This window comes from Sciurus carolinensis, chromosome 2, assembly GCF_902686445.1.
Source record: "Sciurus carolinensis chromosome 2, mSciCar1.2, whole genome shotgun sequence".
Lineage (NCBI taxonomy): Eukaryota > Metazoa > Chordata > Mammalia > Rodentia > Sciuridae > Sciurus > Sciurus carolinensis.
In genome coordinates, this window is record NC_062214.1 from 78,436,224 (window position 1) to 78,450,030 (window position 13,807).

General features: G+C 41.4%; 1 non-coding gene across 1 annotated transcript; it reads right to left on the bottom strand.

Moving 5' to 3' along the window:
* Window positions 1-5,693: 5,693 nt before the first annotated feature.
* LOC124978524 (small nucleolar RNA SNORA40) lies at window positions 5,694-5,820 on the bottom strand. The gene has a single exon (XR_007107504.1). It is a non-coding gene; the product is annotated as a small nucleolar RNA SNORA40 (small nucleolar RNA).
* Between the last annotated feature and the right edge of the window lie 7,987 nt (window positions 5,821-13,807).

The following is a 13,807-nucleotide window of genomic DNA, read 5'->3' on the forward strand; positions in this document are numbered from 1 at the left end:
GCATGGCTGATAGTTTCCTTTGCTGAGAAAAACCTATTTAGTTTGAATCTATCCCAGTTATTGATTCTCGCTTTTATTTCTTGTGCTATGGGAGTCCTGTTAAGGAAGTGTGATCCTAAGCCAACAAGGTGAAGATTTGGGCCTACTTTTTCTTCTATAAGATGCAGGGTCTCTGGTCTGATTTCGGGGTCCTTGATCCATTGTGAGTTAATTTTTGTGCAGGGTGAGAGATAGGGGTTTAGTTTCCCAACATCATTCTTAATGGAGAAAAACTGAAAGCATTCCCCTTAAAAACTGGAACAAGACAGGGATGTCCTCTATGACCACTTCTATGCAACATCATCCTTGAAATACTAGCCAGAGCAATTAGACAGACTAAAGAAATTAAAGGAATACGAATAGGAAAAGAGGAACTCAAGCTGTCACTATTTGCTGATGACATGATTCTCTATTTAGATCATCCAAAAAACTCCACCAGAAAACTTCCAGACCTCATAAATGAATTCAGCAAAATAGCAGGATATAAAATCAACACACATAAATCTAAAGCATCTTTATTCATGAGTAATGAAACATCTGAAAGGGAAATGAGGAAAACAACTCTATTCACAATAGCCTCAAAAAAATAAAATACTTGGGAATCAATCTAACCAAAGAGGTGAAAGATCTATGCAATGAAAACTACAGAACATTAAAGAAAGAAATTGAAGAAGACCTTTAAAGATGGAAAGATCTCTCATGTTCTTGGATAGGCAGAATTAATATTATCAAAATGGCCATACTACCAAAGGTGCTATACAGATTTAATGCAATTCCAATTAAAATCCCAATGGCATTTCTCATAGAAATAGAAAAAAGCAATCATTAAGTTCATCTGCAAGAACAAAAGACCCAGAATAGCCAAAGCAATCCTGGGCAGCAGGAGGTATCACAATACCAGACCTTAAACTCTACTATAGAGCAATAGTAACAAAAATAGCATGGTATTGGCACCAAAATAGACAGGTAGACCAATGGTACAGGACAGAAGACATGGAGACATATCCACATAACTACAGTTATCTCATACTAGACACAGCTGCCAAAAACTTACAGTGGAGAAAAGATAGCCTGTTCAACAAATGGTGCTGGCAAAACTGGAAATCCATATGCAGTAAAATGAAACTAAACCCTATCTCTCACCCCATACAAAACTCAACTCAAAATGGATCCATGATTAGGAATTAGGTTCGAGACCCTTCACCAAACAGAAGAAAAAGTAGGCCCAAATCTCCATCATGTTGGCTTAGGACCAGACTTCCTTAACAAGACCCCCATAGCACAAGAAATAAAAGCAAGAATCAATAAATGGGATAGATTCAAACTAAAAAGCATTTTCTCAGCAAAGGTTAACAATCAATAATGTGAACAGAGAGCCTACAGAGTGGGAGAAAATCTTTTCCACACACACTTCAGACAGCACTAATCTCCAAAGTTTATAAAGAACTTAAAAAACTTCACACCACAAACACAAAGAACCCAATCAATAAATGGGCTAAGGAACTGGGCAGACACTTCACAGAAGAAGATATACAGGTGATCAATGAATATATGAAAAAGTGCTCGTCATCCCTAGTAATTAGAGAAATGCAAATTAAAAGCACCCTAAGATTTCATCTAACTCCAATTAGAATGGCTATTATCAAGAACACAAGCAATATTAAGTGTTGTCGTCGATGTGGGGAAAAAGGCACACTCATACATTGCTGGTAGATTTGCAAATTGGTGCAGCCACTCTGGAAAGCAATATGGAGATTCCTCAGAAAACTTGGAATGGACCCACCATTTGACCTAGCTATCCCACTTCTAGGTTTATACATCTAGTGAATGTCAAAGTGAGAATCGGGACACAGGTTTACCTGAAGATCTTAGCACCTTTGTAGACAATAGACAATGTCCCTTTGAAAATGGCAAGGATTTCCTCTGTCACCCCAGGTACTCTGAAAATAGACTTTCAAGTGTTCACTTCATTACTTTGAAGCCTGAGGCTCAGATACTCTAGGAAGAGTGATAGCCTGGGAGTCTTTATCTGCTTGGAGGGAAGCTTTATCTCTACCTATATGGTGTTCTCTGCACTTGACCTGTGGACTTGGGCAGACAGAGCAAAGCCAGGTCCTGGGGTTTAAGCAAATGGGAGACAAGCCAGGTCAATTCAATTCAAACCGCTCCCCTGGATTGCATTTCCAGACATTATTTCTGGGCAGCTCCAGGGATGCTATCCCAAAACAGGCCTCAAAGGGCAAATCTTTTGGTTAGAGTTCCTTGAGCAAAACAATACATTTACAAATAAAATACATGGCTTGTCAGATGGCGGCCCACAGGACAGAGTCCAAGTTGCTTACTGTGACAGATGTGTGAGTGCCTAGACTCCTCCTGTTTCTCCCACCTTTTACCACCTGGCCCTTTGCTCTTAGCCCTGTATTTCTCCAGATACCATCTGACTCTCATTCTCCTCTGTGCCTTTGCTCATGCTGTCCCTTATGCCTGCCTCTCTTCTTTCTGCTTAGAAAATTAGCCTCTCTCAAGGGTTTTTGTTTTGTTTTGGTACCAGGGATTGAACCCAGAAACCCAGGGGGTGCTTAACCACTGAGTCACATCTCCAGCCCTTTCTACATTTCATTTAGAGACAGGGTCTCGATGAGTTGCTTAGGACCTAAGTTGCTGAGGCTGGCTTTCAACTTTCAACAACTAAGTTGTTGAGGCTGGCTTTCAATCTTTCTGCCTCTGCCTCCCAAACCCCTGGGATTACAGGCTTGCACCACCGCTAGGCCTCTCTTAAATTTTGTTTGCTTGTAACAATCTGTCTGCTTTAAGACCCATGATACTTTGTTTTTTCTCCCCTAGTTCCTAGGAATCTCAGGGTTGGGATGTCCACAGATTCTTTAGTTCACATGACAGCTGTCTCAATATCTGCACTCTAGACCATGCTCTTATGGAAGGGGTACTGCTGCCCAAGGAGTGTTTTGAACTGTGTGAGGTATTTTATTGGTGTAATGATAGGAGGGTGCAGCTTCCATTCAGTGAATGGGGCCTGAGGATGCTGGGTGTTCTGCAAAACTGGGACAGTCCTGCACAATAGCGAATACCCTGTGTCCTGCAGCCCTGTGTCCCACAGGACTTTGAGAAATCCAACTAGATAACTCATGTAACAAACCTATTTATAATAATATGCATGTGCAGCCTAAATGTTTTAAAATAAACTCAGTATTTTTTGGCATGGCTTTACCATATGCTGATTTTTCCCAGGAATGCAACTACTGTGTTAATCAAGGGAAAACTAAACTTTACTTTCTCCAAAGCTTTAACTAGAGTTGACATCATTTGGGAAAATTGCATTATTGATGACAACATAACTTTATTGCTGTAACCAAAATACCTGACAAGAACAACCTAGAGGAGGAAAGATTTATTTTGACTCATGGCTTCAGAGGTTTGAGTCTACAGTTGGTTTTCTCCATTTTGGGGGGCCCGAGTTAAGAAAGAATATCATGGCAGAAGGGAGAAGTGTGTATTGAAAGAAAGCTGTGAGCCCATGGCAGCTGGGAAGCAGAGAAACAGAAAGAGAGAGAGGAGGAGGGGGCAGGGGATTCCAGGAGGGAGGGGGAGTGAGAAGAAGAGGCAGGAAGAAGGAAAGGGAGGAGGAAAGGCTTTCCAGGGCAAACCTCCAGGGACCTACTTCCTCCCACCTCCCAGAATTCCATTCAGCTATCAATGGACTAATCCATCAAATGAATTAACCTACCAGGGGTGGTGGTTACTTAGCTATAATCCTAGTGATTTGGGAGGTTGAGGCTGATGCTGGAGGACTGAAAATTGGAAACTAGCCTGGGCAATTTAGTGAGACCCTGTCTCAAAATAATAAAAATATAAAAAAGAACTGGTGGTATAGCTCAGTGGTAGAGTGTCCCTAGATTGAATCCCCAGTATGGCCAAAAAAAAAAAAAAAAAAAAAGCATTAGTCCACCAATGAGGTCAGAGCCCTCATGATCCAATCATTCCAAAGCCCTACCTCTGAACCTTGCTGCACTGGGGACTATGGTTTCAACACAAGACTCTGAAAGACATTCCAGATCCAAATCATCACAGTGACTCATGATTGAGAAAGAAGAAATTAACCCAGATGCTGCTGGCAAATCTGTTTGAGAACTTTGGTTGACCTGTAGAATAAGTCCCCATACAACCAAGTTGTATTCATCTGCCTTTGTGATGTCAATTGTGATTCATGGTATACAAAAGTCTATTTTTTTAGTTCTTATTTTAAGAATAAAATATTACCTGAATATTCTCTTACCTCTCTTAAACTTCTTTTTTTAAATAGGTACAAACATGAATGCTTCAGTATGTCTTCTAATGTATTGGGCCTGAGCATTTACATATTGAAAGACAAATTATTTGTTTTAGTCAGCTTCTGCATCACTGTGACCAAAATACCTGACAACAACTTAGAGGAGGAAAAATTTATGTCAGTTCATGGTATCAGAGGTCTTGGTCCACAAATGGCTGACTCCACTGCTCTGGACCCTAGGGAGGCAGCATTTCATGGGAGAAAGAGCATGGCAGAGAGAAGCTGTCCCCTCATGGCAGCCAGGAAACAGAGAGGAAGCGAAGGGGCCACAGGAAAGATGCACCCTTCCAGGGCACTCCCCCAGTGACCCACCTCCTCCAGCCATGCCCTAATCAGTTCATTCAAACTAGGATGGACGGATTATGTTATAGCTCTCATAATCTAATCATTTACCTCTGAATATTCCTTCCTTTTCAGGAGTTCTGGGGGGATACCTCATATCCAAACTATAACATTATTTTATTATAATGTTCCTTTTATTCCTTTTCTTTTTTTGTGGGTGGCAGTAGTAGGGATTAAATCCAACTAAGTTATGTCCCCCGACCCTGTTTTTTTGTTTTGTTTTGTTTTGTTTTGAGACAGTCTTACTAAATTGCCTGGGCAGGCCTTGAATTTGTGATCCTCCTCCCTCAGTCTCCTGAATAGCTGGGATTACAGAGGTGCATCTACCCCACCAGCTCTTTTGTATTACAGTTATAGAGTTATATTTGTTATGGTTTGGATATAAGGCATGACCCCAAAAAGCCCATCAATACAAAAATTTTCAGAGGTGAAATGATCAGATTATGAGAGCCATAACCTAATCAGTGGATTGCTCCACTGATATGGATTAACTAGGTGATAATTATAGGTGGATAGGGTGTGGCTAGAGAAGTAGTTCACTAAGGGGTGTGCCTTTGGGCTTTATATTTTGTCCTTTGTTCTTAGTGAGCAGAGCTTTCTCTGCTTCTTGTTGCCATTACCTGAGCTGTTTTTTTTTTTTTTGGGGGGGGGTACTGGGGATTGAACCCAAGGGTGCTTAACCACTGAGACAAATCTCCAGTCCTTTTTATTTTGAGACAGGGTCTCAGTAAGTTGCTCAGGGTCTCACTAAATTGCTGAGGCTGGCCTTGAACTTGTAATCTTCCTGCCTCAGCTTCCTGAGTCACTAGGATTATAGGTGTGTACCACCATGCCCAGTCTGAGCTGCTTTTCTCTTCCATGCCCTTCCACCATGATGTTTTGCAACAGCTCTGACCCAGAGCTACGGAGTCAGTCAATCATGGACTGAACCTCTGAAACCAGGAGCTAAAATAAACTTTTTAAAAACAATATTCCTGCTTATATATATCAAAAACTCATACTGAACAATGAGTTCAGGGTTGCAAAAGAAGATTTATTTTTTGCATCTGTCCATGAGTCTTTGTCCACAAGTTAAACAAAAATACATGAGTGCTATCAAAATAAACTTTTCCTCCTCTATGTTGTTCTTGTCAGGTTTTTTGGTTACAGCAATGCAAAAGTTGACTAAAACAATACTGATTTTGTTTTTTTAAATTACATGTGTAAGTAGGCTGTATTCTATGAATTTCAACTCAGAATGGTAAAGAGGACATTCAACATTTTTGTTATAATGAGAAGGGATCTTTTAGTGTTGAGAACTACTATAAAGTTCAAGAGGCAGGGACTTTACCTACTCTCTGCCACCATATTCTGCTCTGTTCCTCTCATAGGGCCTGGGATATACTGGATGCATAGAGAATCTTTTTTAAATAAATTCTGAAGTTCAGGATGATGCTCTGGTGTTCGGTTTGGGTAACAAACCAGGTAGGTGATGGGGTCCTTTGCTGAGATGGGGAACAGGTTTAGGGGAAAGCGATGAGTTGTTTTCAATGTGAAAGTCTGGAGAGCCCTGGAACTTTGGGGTGGAAGTGCCCAGGAAGCAATGGCTCTGCAGGCCTTGATTGTTTTCTAAATAACATTGAAGAGTTTGAAATGCAAAGTCATATTTTCAGTTTACCTCTCTGATGGGTAAACATTGCTAAGTTCCTTATAAAATGAACCAATCTGTGGAGCTGCCTAGAAGGAACTCATAATAATGGTTTGTGTCTGATATGGGATCTTCAGAGGGCTGGGCTCCTCCAAGATAGGGGAAGAACTCCTTCATCTCTGGACCCTACAACTTCCAGTTTCTAGCTCCTGTCTGACACAGTAGGTGCTCAGCAGTGATTAGTTGAGGAAACACACAACAAACCCTGTTTGTAAAAACACCAGGATTCAGGGCAACTGTTCTTTGACCTGTAGTCATTGCAGTAGCACAACTGGGAGCAAGTTTCTCCATGGCCCAGCTCAGTCAAGTACCATGGATGGCTTCCTTTTACTAACAGGAAATTGTGATAAAGGGAAAAACTGGACAGTTTGAACTTATCTCACTTTGAACTTTACTCCTCAAGGGAAAGGTACAATTCCAGGCTTTGGTTCCACATGGGGCATAGGATGTAGCTGTGCCTCAGGCAATATATACCCTGCCAAGTGGTCATGGTGCAAGGATTCTTCAGAACACATGATTTTTTTGGTATAAACACAATTTGAGGAACAATAGAGGAGATGGAAAGGAAACCATATGCTCTTCACAGCAATATTCATAATAGCCAAAATGTGGAAATAGGGGTAAAGGTGTAGCTCAATGGAAGAGTACTTGCCTAGCACGTAATGTGGAAATAGGGGTAAAGGTGTAGCTCAATGGAAGAGAACTTGCCTAGCATGTAACCAGGCCCTGGGTTTGGTCCCCAGCATTGCATGCACACATGCGCGCGCGCGCACGTGCACGCACACACACACACACACACACACACACACACAAAACAAGAAAACCTGGGCTGGAGTTGTGGCTCAGTGGAAGAGCACTTACCTAGCATGTGTGAGGTACTGGGTTCGATTCTCAGCACCGCATATAAATAAATAAAATAAAGGTCTGTCAACAACTAAAAAAATATATATGGAAAAAGCTTGGAAACAACTCAAATGTTATCAACTGATGGATAAAATAAAATGTGGTAAATTCATACAATGGAATGTAATTTGGCCATTATGAGGAATGAAGTGCTGATACATGCTGTGTCATAGATAAGTCTTGAAAACATACAAAGGAAGGACACCAGTCATAAAAGACTACAAATTGTATGACTCCTCTTATATGAAATGCCCAGAGTAGACAAATACAAAGAGACAGAAAGCAGCTTGATGGTTGCTAGGTACTGGGCAGGGGTGGCTGAGGGAAGAAGTCATACAGAAGAGCCTTCCAGGCTTGGGAACAGCAAGCACAAAGGCTCTGAGGTGGAAGTGTGGGCTGATCCAAGCACAGTAAGGCTGGCACGTGGCACAAACCTGTAATCCCAGCTACTGGGGAGGCTGAGCCAGGTGAATCACAAATTTGAGGCCAGTTCTAACAGTGAGATCCTGTCTCAAAATAAAAAATAAAAAGGCCCGGGAATGTAGCTCAGTAGTAGAATACCCCTGGGTTCAATCTCCAGTACAAAAAAATCACACCCTATCCACCTATAATTATCACCTAGTTAATCCATATCAGTGGAACAATCCACTGATTAGGTTATAGCTCTCATAATCTGATCATTTCACCTCTGAAAATTTTTGTATTGATGGGCTTTTTGGGGTCATGCCTTATATCCAAACCATAACAAATATAACACTATAACTGTAATACAAAAGAGCTGGTGGGGTAGATGCACCTCTGTAATCCCAGCTATTCAGGAGACTGAGGGAGGAGGATCACAAATTCAAGGCCCGCCCAGGCAACTTAGTAAGACTGTCTCAAAAAAAAAACAAAAACAAAACAGCAAGGAGGTAGGTGTACCTCAAGGGGGACAGTGATGGGAGAGATCAGAGAATGGATAGCAGAACCAAATCATTTAGGGCCATTTGGGTCACTTTCAGGACATTGCTTTTTTTGTTATTGGTCCCAGTGATTGAGCCCAGGGGTGCTTAACCACTGAACCACATCCCCCACCCTTTGTTTTATTTTTTTTATTTTGAGATAGGGTATCGCTAAGTTGCTGAGACTGGCTTTAAACTCATGATCCTCCTTCTTCAGCCTTCTAAGCCACTGGGATTATAGGTGTGCACCACCATGCCTGGCAGGACATTGACTTTTACCTTGAGAGAGATAAATACTATTGGCAGTTTTGAGCAGAGGAGGGTATATGTATCTTGAGGTTGTGTGTGTGTGTGTGTTTTACTGGGGATTGAACCCAGGGCTTGCATATGCTAGGAAAGCATCTTACCTTTGAGCTATATCCCCAGTTCTTCTCTCTCATATCTTAACAGGATCCCCCTGGCAGAGGATGGACTGAGTATAAGTGGGCAAGTTTAGAAGAATAGGGACCATTTAGAATTTATTGTGTTAGTTCAGGCAAGAAATGACTCTGACTTGGGCCATGGTGGCAGTGGTAGTTACAGAGGTAGTGAGAAATGTCCAATCTGGTTCCATTTTGAAAACAGAGCTGACAACCAGGCATATTGGTGCACAACTGTAATTCCAGCAACTCAGGAGGCTGAGGTAGGAGGATTCCAAGTTTGAGGCCAGCCTGAGAAATTTAGTGAGATCCTGTGTCAAAATACAAAATAGAATAGGCTGGGGATGTAGTGTGGTGGTAGAGTGCCTCTACAGTTAATCCCCAGAATGGCAAAAAGAAAGAAGGAGGGAAGGAAGAAAGGGAGGGAGGGAAAATAGAGCTGACCTTCAAGTTCTTGACCTGAGCAACTGGGAGACTGAAATTGGATTTTATTGAGTTGGGGAAGACTGTAGAAGAGTCCTGCTCACACACAGAAAGACCAATTTTAAATTTTGATTTTTTTCCTGAACATTAAATCATAATTATTTACTGAGAAGCCAAGGAGTCTTCATAATGATCACTTTTGAGGGCTGTATGTTCCATTCAATTCATTTAACCTAAATTATACAACTATTTCCTTTGTTAATCAATAAGACTTTTTATTTAGTTTTCAAAATTACAGTTAATCCTATAATGCATATCTTTGTGCTGATGGTTTTTTCTTTCTGGGGTTTTTTCAAGAGATTAATTCTCAGAAATGGATTTACTAGGTTAAAGAGCAATAATTACTTATTGGCTCTTGAGACACACTGCTGAACTGTTTTCCAAAAAAGACTGTGGCAGATTTTAAGGTCATCCAAAATTTAAGAGTGTAGTAATGTCACCACAAATTGGAAAATATGTGACATTAGAATTTTAATTTGCCCCCCATAAAGGGGTTAAAAGATTCATGTTTTTAAAAATTTTGCACATATTTGATTACAGTTACACATTTTAAGTTTCTTTGTGTATCTTTGGCTGTGAATTGGTTGTTCAGGTCCTTTGCCCATTTATTTACTTATGTCCTAATATCCCCCTTACTCATTTGTTGGATTTTTTTCCTAAAATGGAGATGGTGATGTACTCTTTGGCAATAATATTTTTAGTAAAAATATCGAAAACAAACTAGGGAAATTCTTCTAAAATGATTTTGATAGCTTTTGTGAAAATGAAGGAAGAACCGTAAAATTCTATTTTGATTTTTTAATTTAAAAATTGCCATCTTGATTGAAAAATATTTTTTTCTTATGGCACACCAACAATGAATAGTACTGGTTACAAATAAGGGCCCATTTTCTAGATCCTTCTCCTGAGTGGCCAAGTTTTCCCATAATCTGGTGCAAACTTATCTTACAGATGATGTCTTGGGGCACTACACAGTGAAGGGTTGAGGGCAGAGGGCTTGTTCAGAGGAGAGTGGCCTGCATCTTGGAGGAACTGGAGAAAGTGTATGAGGAAGAGTGACTGGGGCTTCTGGAGCCTAGGGCTGACTCAGGAAACAGATTCCAGTTCTATCCTCCAGCTGCCCTGAGGCAGATCACTTTGTTGTGGGAATTAGGCCCTTTCAGTCCTGAGAGCTAAAAGTTCTAAGGATTCTACACTTTTCTGCCTCTGAGGCTTTGTGGCACCAGTCTCTTATCAAATCCCTTTCCCTAGCCCTTTTTATGAGACAGGATGCCACTAAATTGGAACTTGCAATCCTTCTGCCTCAGGCTCCTGAGGACCTGGGATTACAGGTATGTGCCACCACGCCTGGCTGACATTTTACCTCTTAAAGGACTAAGTCAAATGCTATCCCGCTGAGGAATTTAAAATTTCCCCCCTCCCCTGCCACCTGTCACCATCTGAAAATTCTAAATTTCTCCCTCACTAGACTTGGAGGGAAGGGCTGGATCTTATTCATTTCTTTGAACCCTCAGTGCACTCCGTAAGGACTCAGCTTGGAAGTCTTTGTTGAACTGAAAGGTCCTTGGAGGAAGTTTCAAAATTAGGAACATTGCCCCAGAACTTAGGACACGTCCTAGTGTGGATGCTACCAAGCATCATAGCTTACTATCTGTATCTCTGTTTTACCACAGGGTTGTTGTGAAGATTAAATGGAGATTGGACAAAGGCATTCAACGTTTGTTTTATAATCACTGAGCAGCAAGGACTTGTTTGTTCCAGAAACAAAGATATAAGAGATGATCTCTGGGCTTGAAGATACACAGCAGGAAATAATTCAGTAGGGTTCTCAGGACAAATAGAAGCAGTATAGTGTGTAGGGGCTCTGAGTCAAGGAGAAAAGATGCGCGGATGGGTTTTGGGGATTTCCCAAAGGAACCAACATCTGAGTTGAGTTTTATCAAGCGGCTGGAATTTCAGCAGGTAGGAACGGGGCAGAAGGGTATGTAGGCAGAGGGAATGGCATCAGCATAAGAGCAGAAGGTGAAACGTGGGAAGCATTTGGGGGCTGGTCAGCAGTCCTATTTTGCTGAGGTTACAGAATTTTGGGGCTGGAAGGAGTGGTGGGAAATAGGCCGAAAAAAGAAAACAGTAACAACAAAAATGGCATGGTATTGGCACCAAAATAGACAGATAGGTCAATGGTACAGATTAGAGGACACGGACACAAACCCAAATAAATACAATTTTCTCATACTAGACAAAGGTGCCAAAAATATGCAATGGAGAAAAGACAGCCTGTTCAACAAATGGTGCTGGGAAAACTGGAAATCCATATGCAACAGAATGAAACTAAACCCCTATCTCTCACCCTGCACAAAAATCAACTCACAATGGATCAAGGACCCCAAAATCAGACCAGAGACCATCTTTTTTGGGGGGGGTGCTGGGGATTGAACCCAGGGCCTTGTGCTTGCAAGGCAAGCACTCTACCGACTGAGCTATCTCCCCAGCCCCAAGACCTTGCATCTTATAGAAGAAAAAGTAGGTCCAAATATTCACCTTGTTGGCTTAGGATCACACTTCCTTAACAGGACTCCCATAGCACAAGAAATAAAAGCAAGAATCAATAACTGGGATAGATTCAAACTAAATAGCTTTCTCTCAGCAAAGGAAACCATCAGCAATGCGAAGAGAAAGCCTACAGAGTGGGAGAATATCTTTGCCACTCATACTTAAGATAGAGCACTAATTTCCAGAATATATAAAGAACTCAAAAAACTCTACATGAAGAATACAAATAACCCAATCAACAAATGGGCTAAGGATATGAACAGACGCTTCACAGAAGAAGATCTACAAGCAATCAACAAACATATGAAAAAATGTTCACCATCTTTAGTAATAAGAGAAATGCAAATCAAAACTACACTAAGATTCCATCTCACCCCAATTAGAATGGCGATTATCAAGAATACAAGCAACAATAGGTGTTGGAGAGGATGTGGGAAAAAGGTACACTCATACATTGCTGGTGGGGCTGCAAATTAGTGCAGCCACTCTGGAAAGCAGTGTGGAGATTCCTTAAAAACTTGGAATGGACCACCATTTGACCCAGCTATCCCACTCCTTGGCCTATACCCAAAGGACTTAAAATCAGCCTACTACAGAGATACAGCTACATCAATGTTCATAGCTGTTCAATTCACAATAACCAGACTGTGGAACCAACCTAGATGTCCTTCAATTGATGAATAGATAAAGAAACTGTGGTATATATATACAATGGAATATTACTCAGCTATAAAGAATAATAAAATTATGGCATTTGCAGGCAAATGGATGGAATTGGAAAATATCATGCTAAGTGAGATAAGCCAATCTCAAAAATCCAAAAGGCGAATGATCTCACTGATAAGCGGATGATGACACATAATCGGGGGTGGGAGGGGGGCAAGAAAGGAGGAAGGAGGGAAAACAGGGGTGGGGGGTGGGGGAAAGGAAAAAATAACAGAATGAAACATCATTACCCTATGTAAATGTATGATTACGCAAATGGTATGCTGTTACTCCATGTACAATCAGAAACAACATGTATCCCATTTGTTTACAATAAAAAAAAAAAAAAAAACAGTAACAGAAGAAAACGAGGGAGATTCAGGAGGTTTTTAAAAGTAGGATAAGCCCTGGTCAGAACTGTGCCTGAAAGAAAGGGCTCAGAGAAAGGACTGGAAGGGGCAGGCAGCTGATGAGGAGGCTGCTGCAACAGTCTGTGCACAAGATAGTCAGGCACAGGGGAACAGTGGGGATAGGCAAGACTATAAGAGAACACTTTAGGATGGGCCTTTCAGGGCCTGATGCAGGAAGGGGTTTGAGGGAAAGGGATTGATGAGAGTCCTTCTTCCCGACAAGGCTGCATATTTAGTTTCAATTTATTTTATCTCATGAAAGTGTCTGTCATCACTTCCCCAATGCACTCATTAATTTCCTAGGTGGCTTCCTCTCCTGATAAGGAACCTTTCTAGGATAGGGTGGGAAGAGACCTGGTCACAATCACTCTGCCTCTTCTGGCACCTAGAGAGAGGATGAGGGAGGAAAGTATTTCCTAAGAGAAGCCTTCCCTGATTTCCATGATTGGTTTGAATCATAAACCACAGTTAATTGCACATTTGTGACATACTTGATTGATGCTTGTCTTTCCTACAGGAATATGAACTCCAGGGCTTAATTTAACACTGTTCTGGGGCTGAGGATGGAAGCAGGGACTGACTGCAAACGGGCAGGAGCAACATTTCAGTAAGCCCAAAACTGGATTGTGGTAATGGTCGTTCAACTACATTTACTACAAAAATCATCGAACTGTACACTTACAGTGAGTACATTCTATGATATACAAATTATACCTCAATAAAGCTGTTAAAAATAAAAAAAATTAGTATTTGTGGAGTGAGTAAATGATTTCTCGGTTCACAGAATTGTAAACTCCGTGAGAGGCGCGACACCTCTCCAACTCTAGAAAACTGGCAGTACGCGTGCACCAAACGTCTTACCTAAATAGCAAATCAATGAATGAAAAGGGTGGAGGCTTCCCGGAGATTCCTGACCCGCTGCTTCCGGGTCGCAGCTCAGCGCCTGGGTCGGTGCGTCACCGCGAGACGAGCCCGGTGAT